Source organism: Rhinoderma darwinii, unplaced genomic scaffold (genome assembly GCF_050947455.1).
Source record: "Rhinoderma darwinii isolate aRhiDar2 unplaced genomic scaffold, aRhiDar2.hap1 Scaffold_88, whole genome shotgun sequence".
Lineage (NCBI taxonomy): Eukaryota > Metazoa > Chordata > Amphibia > Anura > Rhinodermatidae > Rhinoderma > Rhinoderma darwinii.
The window spans coordinates 471,215-487,066 of NW_027464450.1; positions in this window are offsets into that span (position 1 = coordinate 471,215).

Here is a 15,852-nt window from a genome sequence, read left to right on the forward strand (position 1 = left end):
TACTAAACCAGTGGCCCCTCCCACCCGTGTAATGCCAGGCTGCTGCGGCCTTGTATATGGCTGGTTATTAAAAATGTGGGGGACCCAACGTCTATTAAATTTGTTAAATTCAAAAAAAAAAACGACGTGGGGTCCCCCATTTTTATAACCAGCCCGATACAACACAGCAGCAGCAGCCTAGCATTACAAGGGTGGGAAGTTCCACTGATTTTGGCCCTTCCCAGCCTCATAATACCAGCCTACGGCCGCCCCAATACCCGACCATCACAACAGATGGTCGGGTACTGGATCGTACCAAGCTCTTCCCGGCACCCCTGGTGGTGGTGGGTACCGGGGTAATAATGGGTGGTTAGTGCTAGCCTCTGCATCGGCTAACACTAAGTACCACCTTAATAATGGACGCTGTCAATCAGCCAACTGCCATTATCTAGGCACTAATAAAGTTTAAAAAAAACACAAAGACAATTATTTTTTATTGAAATAAGAAATCCCCAACAAAACCCTCGTTAACCATTTTATTAAAATTTGAAAAAACGTAGATCTACGCAGTAGTCCAACGAATTGAAGATGTAGTCCAATCGGTACATCAAAATCTGCAACAACATAAAAAAACAGTTATCAATGTGAACAATACCGATACTTATACTCACCTACACACATATATACACGCACACACACACAAACAACCATACACAAACACACACATATACACAAACACACATATAAACAAACACACCCATATATACACACAAACACACACACATAAACACACACACACATATACACACATATACACAAACACACACATATACAAAAACACACACACACAAACATCTACACACAAACATATACACATACACCCATATGTACACACACACACACATATACACAAACATATACACACAAACACACCCATATATACACAAACACACATAAACACACATATACACAAACACACATATAAAAACAAAAACAGACAAAGACACATACCCAAACACACACACTGCTTCTTTTAAATGCTGCTGGGGAACCCGCTCGATCCACTATATAAGGCTGCGCTATAGTGCAGCATTTAAAAGAAACAGGATCCTGACCTGTCCATAGAGTTTAAGGCAGCACAGAGTATTTCAGGAGATGAGCGTGCAGATTCAGTGCTGCTGTGAACTCTGCTCTTACCATTACGTAGCTCTCAGTCTGTTACCTCTCCTCCACTCCTGTCCTCAAGAACACCTTCACATGATTGGCAAGTCACCACGTAATGGTAAGAGCAGAGTTCACAGCAGCACAGAGTATTTCAGGAGATAAGCGTGCAGATCTTGTGCGGGGTGGTGACTTGCCAATCATGTGAAGGTGTTATTGAAGACAGGAGTGGAGGAGAGGTAACAGACTGAGCTACGTAATGGTAAGAGCAGAGTTCACATCCCCGTAATTTCAGCCGTAACGGACGCTGTCGTGTGAACATACCCTTATAATGACAGCACGGCTCGCAAAAGCGGCCGGCTGCCCGTGGCCGGCCGTGCTCTTAATTACGAGTCGTAATTACGAGCACGGCCTGTAAAAGAAAAAAATAGAACATCTTTTTAACGGCACGGGCACCTTCCCGTGAGAAAACGGGATGGTACCCGTGGCTAACAGAAGTCTATGGGCCCGCTATTTCGGGTCGTAATTACGACCCGTAATAACGGGTGTTTTTACGGTCGTGTGCATGAGGCACCGTAATGACGGGTGGCTACATGTGTGCACCCGTCATTACGGCAGCGTTGCTAGGCGACGTCAGTAAGTAGTCACTATCCAGGGTGCTGAAAGAGTTAATTGATCAGCAGTAACTGTTTCAGCACACTGGACAGTGACTACCGATCACAATATAGAGTACCTGTAAAAAAAAAAGACATTCATACTTACCGGGAACTCCCTGCTTCCTCCAGTCCGGTCTCCTGGCCGTTGCCTTGGTGACGCGTCCCTCGCGACATCCGGCCCGACATTCCTTGATGACGATGCAACCCATGTGAGCGCTGCAGCCAATCACGGGCTGCAGAGGCCTCTGCAGCCAATCACAGGCTGCAGAGGCCTCTGCAGCCAATCACAGGCTGCCGCGTCAGAAAAGAAGGTCGGACTGGAGGAAGAAGAGGGACTCGTCACCAAGACAACGACCAGATAAGTATGAAATGCTTTTTATTTTATTTTTAATCAGCAGCCTCTTTTCTCTATCAGTGATTGATAGTGATAAGTGGCTGCCGATTTGTATAATATTTTTGACCGGGTTCGGTCAAAACGGGTTCGGCCGAACCCGGTGAAGTTCGGATTCACTGCGAACCGAACTTTTCCGGAAGTTCGGACCGAAACCGGGTTCGGTTGTCCCGGTTCGCTCATCTCTAGTCATTGCTATTTGTTTTGGGACTGGTTTCCCTAAATATTGCACTACTTCTGCTATGGTTATGGGACTGTTACTTACCATTAGATTTTATTATTTACTTCCTATTACTTCACTGTTTGGGAGGCTACCTCCTACCATTGTTCATATATCTCTGTAACAATTTCTACAGTTTGACTTTATTGTATTGCACTGCGTGCAAACTTTTGCAGTTTTGTGAAAATGTTTTATTTGCTCTGTTTAATTTCTAATAAAAAAATTTGATAACGAAAAAAAAAGATATCGTATTACGGTCTGTAGCCTTTGGGGGGAATATATTAACCTTTCTACAACAGTTTACTAGCGTAGAAAATTCACAAAAGTCTAAAAAAATTTGGGGGGGAAATGGGCGGGGCTTAGCAGAAATGGCCAACAATTTTACAATAATTTACGCCAGTAACTGATGTAAATTATAGCAGAAATCTATATGTATAGTGCGGCCCAGATTTATCTCTGGGGAGCGTAACAAGGCAAAGGTCCGTGCCAGACACATACCTCCCCCCCAATCAGACTGTATGCCCCCCGAATCAGACAATAAAATACATTTTAAAAATGTATTTACCTCACTACTCCGATTCTCCCTCCCGGATCCCCTCAGACTCTTACAGCAGGCCGCAGCATGTAGAAAGTACTGATGACAGGCCGCGTTGCAGCTAAGAGATGCGACACATTTATTAAGAGTCTTTCGCCTGTTAATAAATGTGTTGCATTTTACTCCAGCAAACTGTTTAATAGGACTGGTGTATGAAACGCCAGTATTAAAGGGGTTTTCCACGTTTTGACAGCTAATGACCTATCCACTGGATAGGTCACTAGTATATGATCAGTGCGTGCCCGACACCCGGACCTCACACCGATCCGCCACTCCAGCTGCCTCCCGGCACCGAACAACACTGCCAGAAGCAGATGGCTCAGGTCAAAGAATAGAGGCCGAGCTGCAGTTCTGCCGAACTTCCGCTATGCAGTAGTCGGAGCCATCTGCTTCCGGCAATATTGTCCAGTGCCCGGAGGCAGCTGGACTGGCGTATCGGTGCGGTGTCTGGGTGTAGTAACGATTGTTTGCCCCCCCCCCCATACATTACCGATCCCCCCCCCATACATTACCGATGATTGCTCTTTGCATCACGATGTATCGTCAATCGGCGCTTGTTTTCATGGTCAGTATCGGCCCGTCTAAAAGGACCTTTACTTCCTCAGACACCACACTCCAGTCTACAGACACCACCATAACTAGGCATTGGAACCAACCCTCCCACCTTAGCGGGTAAAGATTAACCATCTAAAAGGTTCATACATACACATAAGGGCATATATCCAGCGTATAATTGTGTCCTCCAAATCTTAGGAGTGCACGGAGCAGGAGTTGTTCTAGATTCCTGTTTATATCCCAAACACGTTCATACCATTTTAGACAATGAATCGACATATCGCAAACTTGTGGTGAAACCAAGCACCGCATGTAAAGAATCTTTAAAAAATCTGCTGGAAGAAGGAATTTGATTAGGAGTATTAGCCAAGAAACAGGCAGAATACTTACTGATAGAATTCCCTATTGTTCCCATATTCCATGGGATGCCAAAAATCCATAACTTTTCCTGGTCTTGAAACTTGAGTTATCTGTGACGTAGTTGGCTAGTACCCCTGCAAACAGGCCTGCCATCAGGGTAGTACCGCTGGTACTACTGTCAGGGGCCTGGCCACAAAAGTAATTTAAAGTGGGCAGTCGCCGCTCATCAAGGTTATGATCAGTGGTAATTGGTTTGTAGAAAGGAATGGGACCCATGCAGAGGCCAGAAGCGGCAGCCAGTTCTGCAACTTGGTAAGTGACTCTGTTTTAAAGCAGTAGATTCAGTTTAATTATTTTTTTTATGTTGCCCCTTCTCTCCCACCTTCCCACCGGTCTCTCTCCCCTTTCCACCGGCCTCTGTCCCCTTCCAACCGGTCTCTCTCCCCTTCCCCTCCCCAGACCCCGGTCAAGCGTCATATCCACTCTGGCACAACTCCCGCCTCGGCCACCTTCCGTTCTCTTAGCCGACTCCTCCGCCCGCTCACAGAGTCCCTGGCACTTTGCGTCCTGCTCCCATCCCACGACTTTCCGTTGCAAACTCTCCAAATCCCCTAATAATGGGGGACCCAGATGTATTTCCTCAAATGGAATTCCACTGACTGTATGAAGACCAGAAATTTCTGATGGTGGCCCTACCTGCATACCACATATTCCAGCAATCAAGGCAATGGAATTCCATTTGAGGAAATACACCAGGTATTCCAAATGTCTACAAGAATTTATTTTAATGTCAGTGGAGTATCTGCACTCACATAATTACTTGTGCCTTGATAGTTTTATTTTATTGCAGATAGAAGACGCCCTGATGGGGTCAAAATTATCTGTAATGGCAGGGGGTAGGGAGACGGACAAGTGAGCCCTAATCTACCCGCCACTCTGTCCCTGCCTACTTGCAACGACCCGCCCTAGGCGACGGGGTACAACTGGGCGGCGGTCCCTGCGCTCAGTAAGTGCACGACAAACACGACAAACATACAAGGAACACAAGCAAGGAAAAGGGGCCGTTGCCCACGGCAACACCGTGAGCAACCAGAGTGGTGAACGAGCCGAGTCAAGCCAGGAGTGTGCGAGGTACAAAACGAAAAGCAGAAGAGTAGTCGGTAAGCCAGGGTCGGTATGGAGCAGGGTCAAAAATAGCAGGAGCTGTAGCTGTGCCAGGAACCACAAGGAAAGAAACAAAAGCAATAACAAGCACCGAGGGACAGGAAGTGCAGGCTTAAATAGACCGAGGGCGGGAGCTAGCTGAGTCTGGCCAGGTTACGATAGGCTCTCCCACTCCTAAGCCTGCCAGCCTGAATGGTGGAAGCAGGAATCAGTCTCAGGGATGTATTCTCAGGTGCTGACTGATTAGTTCTGGGAGTTAACCCCGCTGTGCCTGGCAGATCCTTTACAGTACCCCCCCTTTTATGAGGGGCCACCGGACCCTTTCTAAGTGGACCTGGCTTACTGGGGAAACGCAGGTGGAACCTCCTGACCAATACCCCAGCGTGAACATCCCGGGCGGGTACCCAAGTCCTCTCCTCGGGCCCGTATCCTCTCCAATGGACCAGGTACTGGAGGGAGCCTTGGACCATCTTGCTGTCCACAATCCTGGCCACCTCGAATTCCACCCCCTCCGGGGTGAGGATGGGAACAGGAGGTCTCCTCGAGGGAGCCAAGGACGGGGAGCAGCGTTTGAGGAGGGAGGCATGAAACACGTCGTGTATCCGAAAAGACGGGGGTAACTCCAGCCGGAAGGAGACAGGATTGAGGACCTCAATGACCTTATACGGCCCAATAAACCGGGGAGCAAACTTCTTGGACGGAACCTTGAGACGCAAGTTCCTAGACGACAACCACACCAGATCCCCGACCATAAACAGGGGGTTAGCAGAAAGTTTTTTATCAGCCTGAGTTTTTTGTACGCTCTGGGACACCTCTAGGTTTTTCTGAACCTGGGCCCAGACTGTGCACAGTTCCCGATGAACGACCTCTACCTCAGGATTGTTGGAACTACCAGGTGAAACGGAGGAGAACCGTGGATTAAACCCAAAATTACAAAAAAAAGGAGAGACCCCTGACGAGTTACTGACCCGGTTATTAAGGGAAAATTCGGCGAGGGGAATGAAAGAGACCCAATCAAATTGACAGTCAGAGACAAAACACCTTAAATATTGTTCTAGAGATTGATTAGTCCTCTCCGTTTGGCCATTGGTTTCAGGATGGAAGGCAGAGGAGAAGGACAGATCAATCCCCAACTTCATACAGAAGGCTCTCCAAAACAATGAAACAAATTGTACCCCTCTGTCCGAAACAATATTGACAGGGACCCCATGGAGACGCAGGATGTGTTTGACAAACAAGGTAGCCAACGTTTTGGCGTTGGGTAGTTTCTTGAGGGGCACAAAGTGGCACATCTTACTGAAGCGGTCCACCACCACCCACACCACCGACTTGCCTTGGGATGGAGGCAAATCGGTGATAAAATCCATGGAGATATGTGTCCAAGGTCTCTGGGGAATGGGCAACGAACGCAGTAAGCCCGCTGGTCGGGACCTGGGAGTCTTGGACCTAGCACAAACCTCACAAGCGGCGACGTAGGCCTTAACGTCTTTAGGCAACCCAGGCCACCAATAATTTCTGGTAATGAGGTGTTTGGTACCCAGGATGCCTGGATGGGCAGATAGTGCGGAGTCATGATTTTCCCTAAGTACCCTTAGCCGGAATTGCAGGGGAACAAACAGCTTGTTCTCAGGAAGGTTCCCGGGAGCTGAACCTTGATCAGCAGCAATTTCAGAGACTAAATCAGAATCGATCGAGGAAATGATTATACCTGGAGGCAAAATACAAGCAGGATCTTCCTCCGAAGGAGGGCTGGCCATGAAGCTACGCGACAGTGCATCAGCCTTAATATTTTTAGACCCAGCCCTATAGGTAACCAAAAAATTGAATCTGGTAAAAAATAACGCCCATCGAGCTTGTCTCGGATTTAGCCTCCGGGCAGATTCTAGGAAAACCAGATTCTTGTGGTCGGTAAGGACCGTTACCTGGTGCCTAGCCCCCTCCAGGAAGTGGCGCCACTCTTCAAATGCCCATTTAATGGCTAAGAGTTCGCGGTTGCCAATATCATAGTTACTTTCAGTTGGCGAAAACTTCCTGGAGAAGTAGGCACAGGGGCGGAGATGGGTGAGGGACCTGGTACCCTGGGACAAGACAGCCCCCACTCCCACCTCAGATGCGTCAACTTCCACGATAAATGGCTCCATTTGGTTGGGCTGAACCAGCACCGGGGCCGAGACAAAGCACTTCTTAAGGACCTCAAAAGCCTGGACAGCCTCAGGAGGCCAGTGGAGGAGATCAGCACCTTTGCGAGTGAGGTCCGTAAGGGGCTTAGCGATGACCGAGAAGTTAGCAATAAATCTCCTGTAATAATTAGCAAACCACAAAAAACACTGTAACGCCTTCAGGGAGGCAGGTTGGACCCATTCCGCCACAGCCTGAACCTTGGCGGGGTCCATGCGGAATTCATGAGGAGTAAGGATTTGACCCAAAAATGGAATCTCCTGTACCCCAAACACACATTTTTCGGTTTTGGCAAACAGTTTATTTTCCCGAAGGACCTGGAGCACCTTCCTGACATGCTCCACGTGGGAGGACCAGTCCTTGGAAAACACCAGTATGTCATCAAGGTACACTACCAGAAAAATCCCCAGGTAATTTCTCAAAATCTCATTTATGAAATTCTGGAAGACCGCAGGGGCATTACACAACCCAAAGGGCATGACGAGGTATTCAAAATGGCCTTCGGGCGTGTTAAACGCAGTCTTCCACTCATCCCCCTCTTTGATGCAAATAAGGTTATACGCCCCCCGTAGATCCAATTTAGAAAACCATTGGGCCCCCTGAACCTGATTAAAGAGATCAGGAATCAAAGGAAGGGGATACTGGTTCCTTACCGTGACCTTATTCAGGCTACGGTAGTCAATGCATGGCCTAAGACCACCATCCTTCTTCCCCACGAAGAAGAAGCCAGCACCTACCGGAGAAGAAGAGGGACGAATGTAACCCTTGGCCAGGGATTCCTGGATATACACTCTCATAGCTTCACGTTCGGGACAAGAAAGATTAAATATCCTACCCTTAGGAAGCTTAGCTCCTGGTACCAATTCGATAGCGCAATCGTATTCTCTATGAGGAGGTAACACTTCGGAGGCCTCCCTAGAGAAAACATCAGCGAAGTCCTGAACAAACTCGGGTAGCGTATTCGCCTCCTTAGGGGGAGAAATAGAATTAACAGAAAAACATGACGTACAACATTCATTACCCCATTTGGTTAGCTCCCCAGTATTCCAGTCAAACGTAGGATTATGCAACTGCAACCAGGGAAGACCTAGAACCAAATCGTACGATAATCCCTGCATCAACAGTACAGAGCATTGCTCCAAATGCATGGAGCCAACAAGGAGTTCAAAAACAGGGGTATGCTGTGTAAAATAACCATTAGCAAGAGGAGTGGCGTCGATACCCACTACCGGGACAGGTTTAGGCAAATCAATAAGAGGCATAGCAAGGGACATAGCAAATTCCACAGACATGATATTAGTAGAGGACCCTGAATCCACGAAAGCACTGCCGGTAGCAGACCTACCACCAAAAGAGACCTGAAAGGGAAGCAAGATCTTAGTACGTTTCATATTTACGGGAAATACCTGTGCGCCCAAGTGACCTCCCCGATGATCACTTAGACGCGGAAGTTCTCTGGCTGCAACCTTACGCTTAGGACAGTTGTTCACTTGATGCTTGTCGTCCCCACAGTAGAAGCAGAGACCATTCTTCCTGCGGAATTCTCTACGTTGTTGGGGGGACACGGAGGCCCCGAGTTGCATAGGTATCTCTGAATCTTTCGGGGAGGAACGAAGCAACGGAGCTTCGGGAGGCATCATGGGGGAGTCGGAGGAGAAAACACATAAACGTTCACGTTGTCGTTCCCTAAGATGTCGGTCAAGTCGTATCGCTAAAGCCATAACCTGGTCTAGGGAGTCAGAAGAGGGATAGCTAACTAGCAGGTCTTTCAGGGCATTCGACAGACCCAACCTAAACTGGCACCTTAAGGCAGGGTCATTCCACCGAGAAGCTACGCACCACTTCCGAAAGTCAGAGCAATTGTAACGGCAGGGGGTAGGGAGACGGACAAGTGAGCCCTAATCTACCCGCCACTCTGTCCCTGCCTACTTGCAACGACCCGCCCTAGGCGACGGGGTACAACTGGGCGGCGGTCCCTGCGCTCAGTAAGTGCACGACAAACACGACAAACATACAAGGAACACAAGCAAGGAAAAGGGGCCGTTGCCCACGGCAACACCGTGAGCAACCAGAGTGGTGAACGAGCCGAGTCAAGCCAGGAGTGTGCGAGGTACAAAACGAAAAGCAGAAGAGTAGTCGGTAAGCCAGGGTCGGTATGGAGCAGGATCAAAAATAGCAGGAGCTGTAGCTGGGCCAGGAACCACAAGGAAGGAAACCAAAGCAATAACAAGCACCGAGGGACAGGAAGTGCAGGCTTAAATAGACCGAGGGCGGGAGCTAGCTGAGTCTGGCCAGGTTACGATAGGCTCTCCCACTCCTAAGCCTGCCAGCCTGAATGGTGGAAGCAGGAGTCAGTCTCAGGGATGTATTCTCAGGTGCTGACTGATTAGTTCTGGGAGTTAACCCCGCAGTGCCTGGCAGATCCTTTACAGCAATACTCCTCAACAGGTCTCTTACCCTGACGTAAGGTCACCAGCTGACTCTCGGCAAAGGCAGTCCTGTCAGTCTCGTCATAAATAAGTCCGAGAGCAGAAAAGAAACAATCAACGGAGGAAAGTTCAGGGGCGTCAGGAGCCAAGGAGAAGGCCCACTCTTGGGGCCCTTCCTGGAGCCGGGACATAATTATACCCACCCGCTGGCTCTCAGAACCTGAGGAATGAGGCTTTAAACGAAAGTAAAGCCTACAACTCTCCCGAAAGGAGAGAAAAGTCCTCCGGTCCCCTGACAACCGGTCGGGCAACTTGAGGTGGGGTTCAAGAGGTGCGGTGCGGGGAACTACCAGGGTGGCATCAGGCTGGTTGACCCTCTGAGCCAGGGCCTGGACCTGTAGGGAGAGACCCTGCATTTGCTGAGCCAGGGTCTCACGGGGATCCATAGTGGTGTCAGGGACCAGGGGTAGACTAGGTATGGGCTTGTTATTATGTAATGGCAGGGGGTAGGGAGACGGACAAGTGAACCCTAATCTACCCGCCACTCTGTCCCTGCCTACTTGCAACGACCCGCCCTAGGCGACGGGGTACAACTGGGCGGTGGTCCCTGCGCTCAGTAAGTGCACGACAAACACGACAAACATACAAGGAACACAAGCAAGGAAAAGGGGCCGTTGCCCACGGCAACACCGTGAGCAACCAGAGTGGTGAACGAGCCGAGTCAAGCCAGGAGTGTGCGAGGTACAAAACGAAAAGCAGAAGAGTAGTCGGTAAGCCAGGGTCGGTATGGAGCAGGGTCAAAAATAGCAGGAGCTGTAGCTGGGCCAGGAACCACAAGGAAAGAAACAAAAGCAATAACAAGCACCGAGGGACAGGAAGTGCAGGCTTAAATAGACCGAGGGCGGGAGCTAGCTGAGTCTGGCCAGGTTACGATAGGCTCTCCCACTCCTAAGCCTGCCAGCCTGAATGGTGGAAGCAGGAGTCAGTCTCAGGGATGTATTCTCAGGTGCTGACTGATTAGTTCTGGGAGTTAACCCCGCTGTGCCTGGCAGATCCTTTACATTATCCCTCTCCATGGACAATTTGTTTATGACATGGTGGGAGAAAATTTTTTCAGCCAATAATCCTTTTTATGAGTGGATTGTGTGGGATGGACGATACATCGATGACTTTTTTTGTTTAGGGGTCGTGATGTGGCGTCTGTACCACCATTTATGGAATACAATAAAACCAATACATATAATTTACAATGTTACAGGCTCGGCATCCATGGATTCTGTTACCTTCTTCGAGATTATGTTACAGGGGAATTGTAATACAGAAAAGGAAACATTTTGTGAACCCTCTTCGGGCACTACCATCCTTAATGCTAGGAGCTGTCACCCAGCTCACAGCATCTAGGCAATACCTACAGGGGACCTTATAAGAACTAGGGTAGCCTGCTCAAATGACAAGACATTTCACAACCAATGTATAAATATTGACCATGGATTACATTTTACAGGATATTAACAATGGATGTTAAGAAGGGCATCAAAACAAAGGACACAAGAATCCATCTTGTTTAATAATAAATACTGAAGCACGAGAGATCAATTACCAGTTTTTTCAACGGCATAGAGCCAAAAGTTTGGAGAAATATCAAAACATTATTCAGAAAAAATGAACCCATGTTAAATCCGGATCCAGTCCTGACACAAATTGTGGGTAAAGGCTGCCCTTGGGTCACCTAGAGGATGAGATCTCTTAGTTACATGTTGTTACAAGTCTTTTCTACAGTGTCACTAACAACAAAACTTGACTTTCCCAAAAAGTTTTTTCTTTTTTAAAAAGTACTTACGATATTGATGCGTTTATAAAAATTGTACTAAGCATCATGTAATTTATGCCATTAAATGCAAACAATGTGATCTCGTGTATGTACGGATGTAGCCATCTTTATCTTGACTCGGATAACTTGCTGAAGCGTGATATTACGCAACAAAAGTCATTAAAAAGGCATTGACAAAACACTGTCACTGTGTATTTAAAGAGGCTCTGTCACCACATTATAAGTGCCCTATCTTCTACATAATGTGATCGGCACTGTAATGTAGATTACATCAGTGTTTTTTAATTAGAAAAACGATCATTTTTGACGGAGTTATGACCTATATTAGCTTTATGCGAATGAGTTTCTCAATGGACAACTGGGCGTGTTTTACTATATGGCCAAGTGGGCGTTGTAAAGAGGAGTGTATGATGCCAGAGGCAGGTCTTAATAGGAGCACAAAGATGGTGGACCTGGGGGCATTTGTTAGGCCCCCAGGCAGCCATAGTAACCATCGCCACTCCGCGATTGCATTGCGGGGGGCGCGATGAGCTGCTTGAGGGGGTCGCCCCCTCTTTCTAACTATTTAAATGGTGCGGTCGTTACTGTGAGGTGTCGGCTGTAACATACAGCCGACACCCACATCGTATGGAGCGGGTTTACTCCGTGAGCCTGTTCCATACTTCCCCTACCCGGCTATGACATATGGATACGTGAAATATCGGGAAGGGGTTAAAGATGATTTCTTCCCAATGAGGATAAAACTTATGCCATCTGGTCAATTCCTGTTGTATTTTTTTGTATTAGGAGGGGTAATTCAATTTGTATAGCGTGTCTGAAGTATGGCACACTTAAATCCCCAAATATTTTATCGAATGTTGTACCTGGGGAATATTTGCATGTATATATATATATATATATATATATATATATATATATATATAAAACGTGTATCGGTGTAATTAGTGCAACTTTGTAATTATATTTTTATTCAAAGATATTTTAACTTTTTGATACACAGCTACTTTGGATCCTGTATACAGAGCAGCTGTATCTAGCACTGAAACCTGTAGCGGGACTGACGGGTTCAGTGACAGCGGGTCCTGCGTGTCTCTGGAAAAAAAAACAACAGCAATTTCAACATTGATTTTCACGTTTATAATTTACGCAGTTCAATATGCGGTGTAAATAACATGTTAGCTTTATTCTATGGGTCAGTACGATTGCGACGATACCAAATATGTATAGATTTTTGTTATTATGATCGCAGCAATACCATATATTTGTATTTTGTTTTTATACTCCTAGTAAATAAAACCAATTTTTATGAAAAAATGTAATTAAATTTTTACTGTAATCTATTTTTTAATGATTTTTTTTAGTCTCGCTAGGGGACTTTACAATGCGATCTTCTGATCGCATTATTGCCTGTCAGTGTAAAACTGAAAGACAATCTATTAGTCCCTATTCACACAGCAGGGTTCTCCGGCCATGTGAAGGACGTTCTTTATAATGGCCGTCACACGGAAGCAGTAAAAACAATTCACCCCAAATGGGGCTATTCTCACAGCCGACGCTCTGGCCGGGGATTCCACTCCAGGAGAAGTCCCTGATGTCAGAGCTGGGACCCGTATCTATCAGACATTTATGGCGTATCCTGTGGATATGCCATAAATGTCTGTCATCACACAACCCCTTTAGCAATGTTATTGACTAAGCAACATATACAATATAAAGAACTTGTGGCCTCTTGGAAGTCATCAGTCAAAGGTAAGGTTACAGTCTGGTAATCCCATACAAGAATGTTCTTTTTAGAAAACGACAGTGCCAATAAGGTAACTAATGGATTGCTACTCATTGTAAGGAACTAATACATTGTAAATTTAGGGGATGGAAGTTACATTTATTGTAAGTCGTTTCATTGGGATTTTTTTTTTGTTTTACATTTTCTATTTTCTATTGTTTCTTATATAGCACTAACATATTCTTCAGTGCAGTACAGAGATTGTCACCATTTACATCATTCCCTGCCCCCAATGGAGCTCACTGTCTCATTGGAGCTCATCCTATCTCAGACACACACACTGGGGCCAGTTTTATATGTTTTTAAAGTGTGGGAGGAAACCGGAGTACCCGGAAGAAAATCCACGCAAATCCAGGAAGAACATACAAGCTCACATTTGAATCCAGGACCCCGGCACTGCTGCTGTTTCTGGTTTTTTTATATAAACAATTGACGCTGCTTGTCCTGATCTGTGTTCAGAACATATGCGCATGTTTCGCAAGTCTTCAGATAGGCTACTAACATTGTATAATGAACTCGTTAGTGACCACCAATATGCGGCCACTAACAGGCTTTATTCTGATTCATGGGCCTTTCTATGGCACTGCATCAGAATAAATCGGAGTCGCCGGGAGCAGTTAGATCGCTTTGCTCTCAGCTACCGTAGGTATCTGAGGGCTGGGAGCAGACAAGCTTGAGGGGGCGGGATCGAAATCATCATCGATCCCGTCCTTTTAACCCCTCAGATGTGGCGGTCACCACATCTGAGTGGTTTTAGAGGGAGGGGGCTCCCTCTCTCACCCCACCAGCACACCCACGATGCGATCGGTGGATAAAAGAGGCCCCCAGGTCTGCCTCTAATGAATGCCAGAGACATGGCCTAACAGATGCCTGTCAGTGTAAAACTGACAGGCAATAATACACTACAGTACAGAAGTATTGCAATGTATTATGAAAGCAATCAAATGATCGCATAGTAAAGTCCCCTAGTGGGACCAAAAAAAAGTTTAAAAAAAGCTTAATAAAGTTAATAAATAAATAAAAACCTCAATTAAAAAACAATTAAAAACCCACTTCTTCCCCTAACAAACTGACGCGTTTGTAATGACCTCAACTATAAATCTATTACATTATTTAACCCTCTACGGCCAGCACTATAAAAAATAAAGTAAAAAACAATTTGCTAGAATTGCTGTTTTCTGTTCATCCTGCCTTCAAAAAAGTTTGATACAAAGTGATCAAAAAGTCGCATGTACTCCAAAATGGTACAAATAAAAACTACAAGTAATCCCGCAAAAAAATCCCTCATACAGCTGCATCGGCTGAAAAATAGAAAAAGTTATGGCTCTAAAAATATGGCGACACAAAAACAAATTTTTTTTTTTTTAAAAGGTGTTTTTACTGTGTAAAGCCCCATGCACACGACCGTACATTTCATCCGTAATTAAGGACTGTAATTACAGACCCATTCATTTCTTTTGCCAACGGTCACCGTCCCGTATATTTATGGGAAGGTGCTCAGGCCATAGGAAGCTTCCGTAAAAAATAGGACATGTGTAATTTTTTTATTTTACAGACCATGCTCCCATACTTTATAATGGGAGCATGGCCTGCGAATGAGGACGACTGTCCGTGGCCGGCCGTAGCCGTAATCACGGACTGGGATTACAGCCGTGTGCAGCGGGCCTAAAAGTAGTAAAACATAAGAAAACTTTTTTTTCTATTCCCCCCAAAAAAAGTTAATAACAGCTAATCAATAAATTATATGTACCCCAAAATAGTGCTATTAAAAAATACAACTTGTCCCGCAAAAAACAAGTCCCTATGTTTGCTATGTCGATGCAAAGATAAAAAAGTTCTAGCTCTTTGAATGCCACAATGGTAAAACGTAAAAAACTGCTTGGTGATTAAGGCCTAAAATAGGCTGGTCACTAAGGGGTTAAACACACTATAGTACAGCCGGCATTATGTGATCCACCTTGTCTGAAACTGCTGTAAAAGTGACCTGTTCTGGTTTGGAAAGGAACACATTGTAAACATGCAAAATACTATCTATATGATCTGTCATGCAGCAAAGAGAAGCCCCATCAGCCATAGTCTATGTTCACACAGGGAGTATTTTCTGCCTTCAAATCAGCAACACAAATCTGCATCGCACCCCTGAGGAGTTTGAAGCTGATTTTTACTTGGATTTAACCATGGATTTGTCATGGCAAGGGTCAAATACAAATTCTTCCACCTTTCCGCAGCAGAATAGAACATGCTGTGGATTTTCAGATCTGCAAGCCCGAACAACCCTGCTGATTTATTCTGCAATGTGTGAATGAGGTTTGGAAAACTTGCAATGCAAGTTGCTGCAGATTTTTGGTGAAGAATCTTTGCAGAAAATCTGGAACAAATACACCCCCGGGTGAACATAGAACAAAAAATCCTAGAAAGGAATCTTCGAATCTACTGTATGGCATCTGTCGCTGCACAAAAATGACACATTATGACACATTGAGAAATAAATATTTGTAAACATCTTGGCATGGACTGCGACCATTTTTTAGGCCCGGGCATCGCCATGTT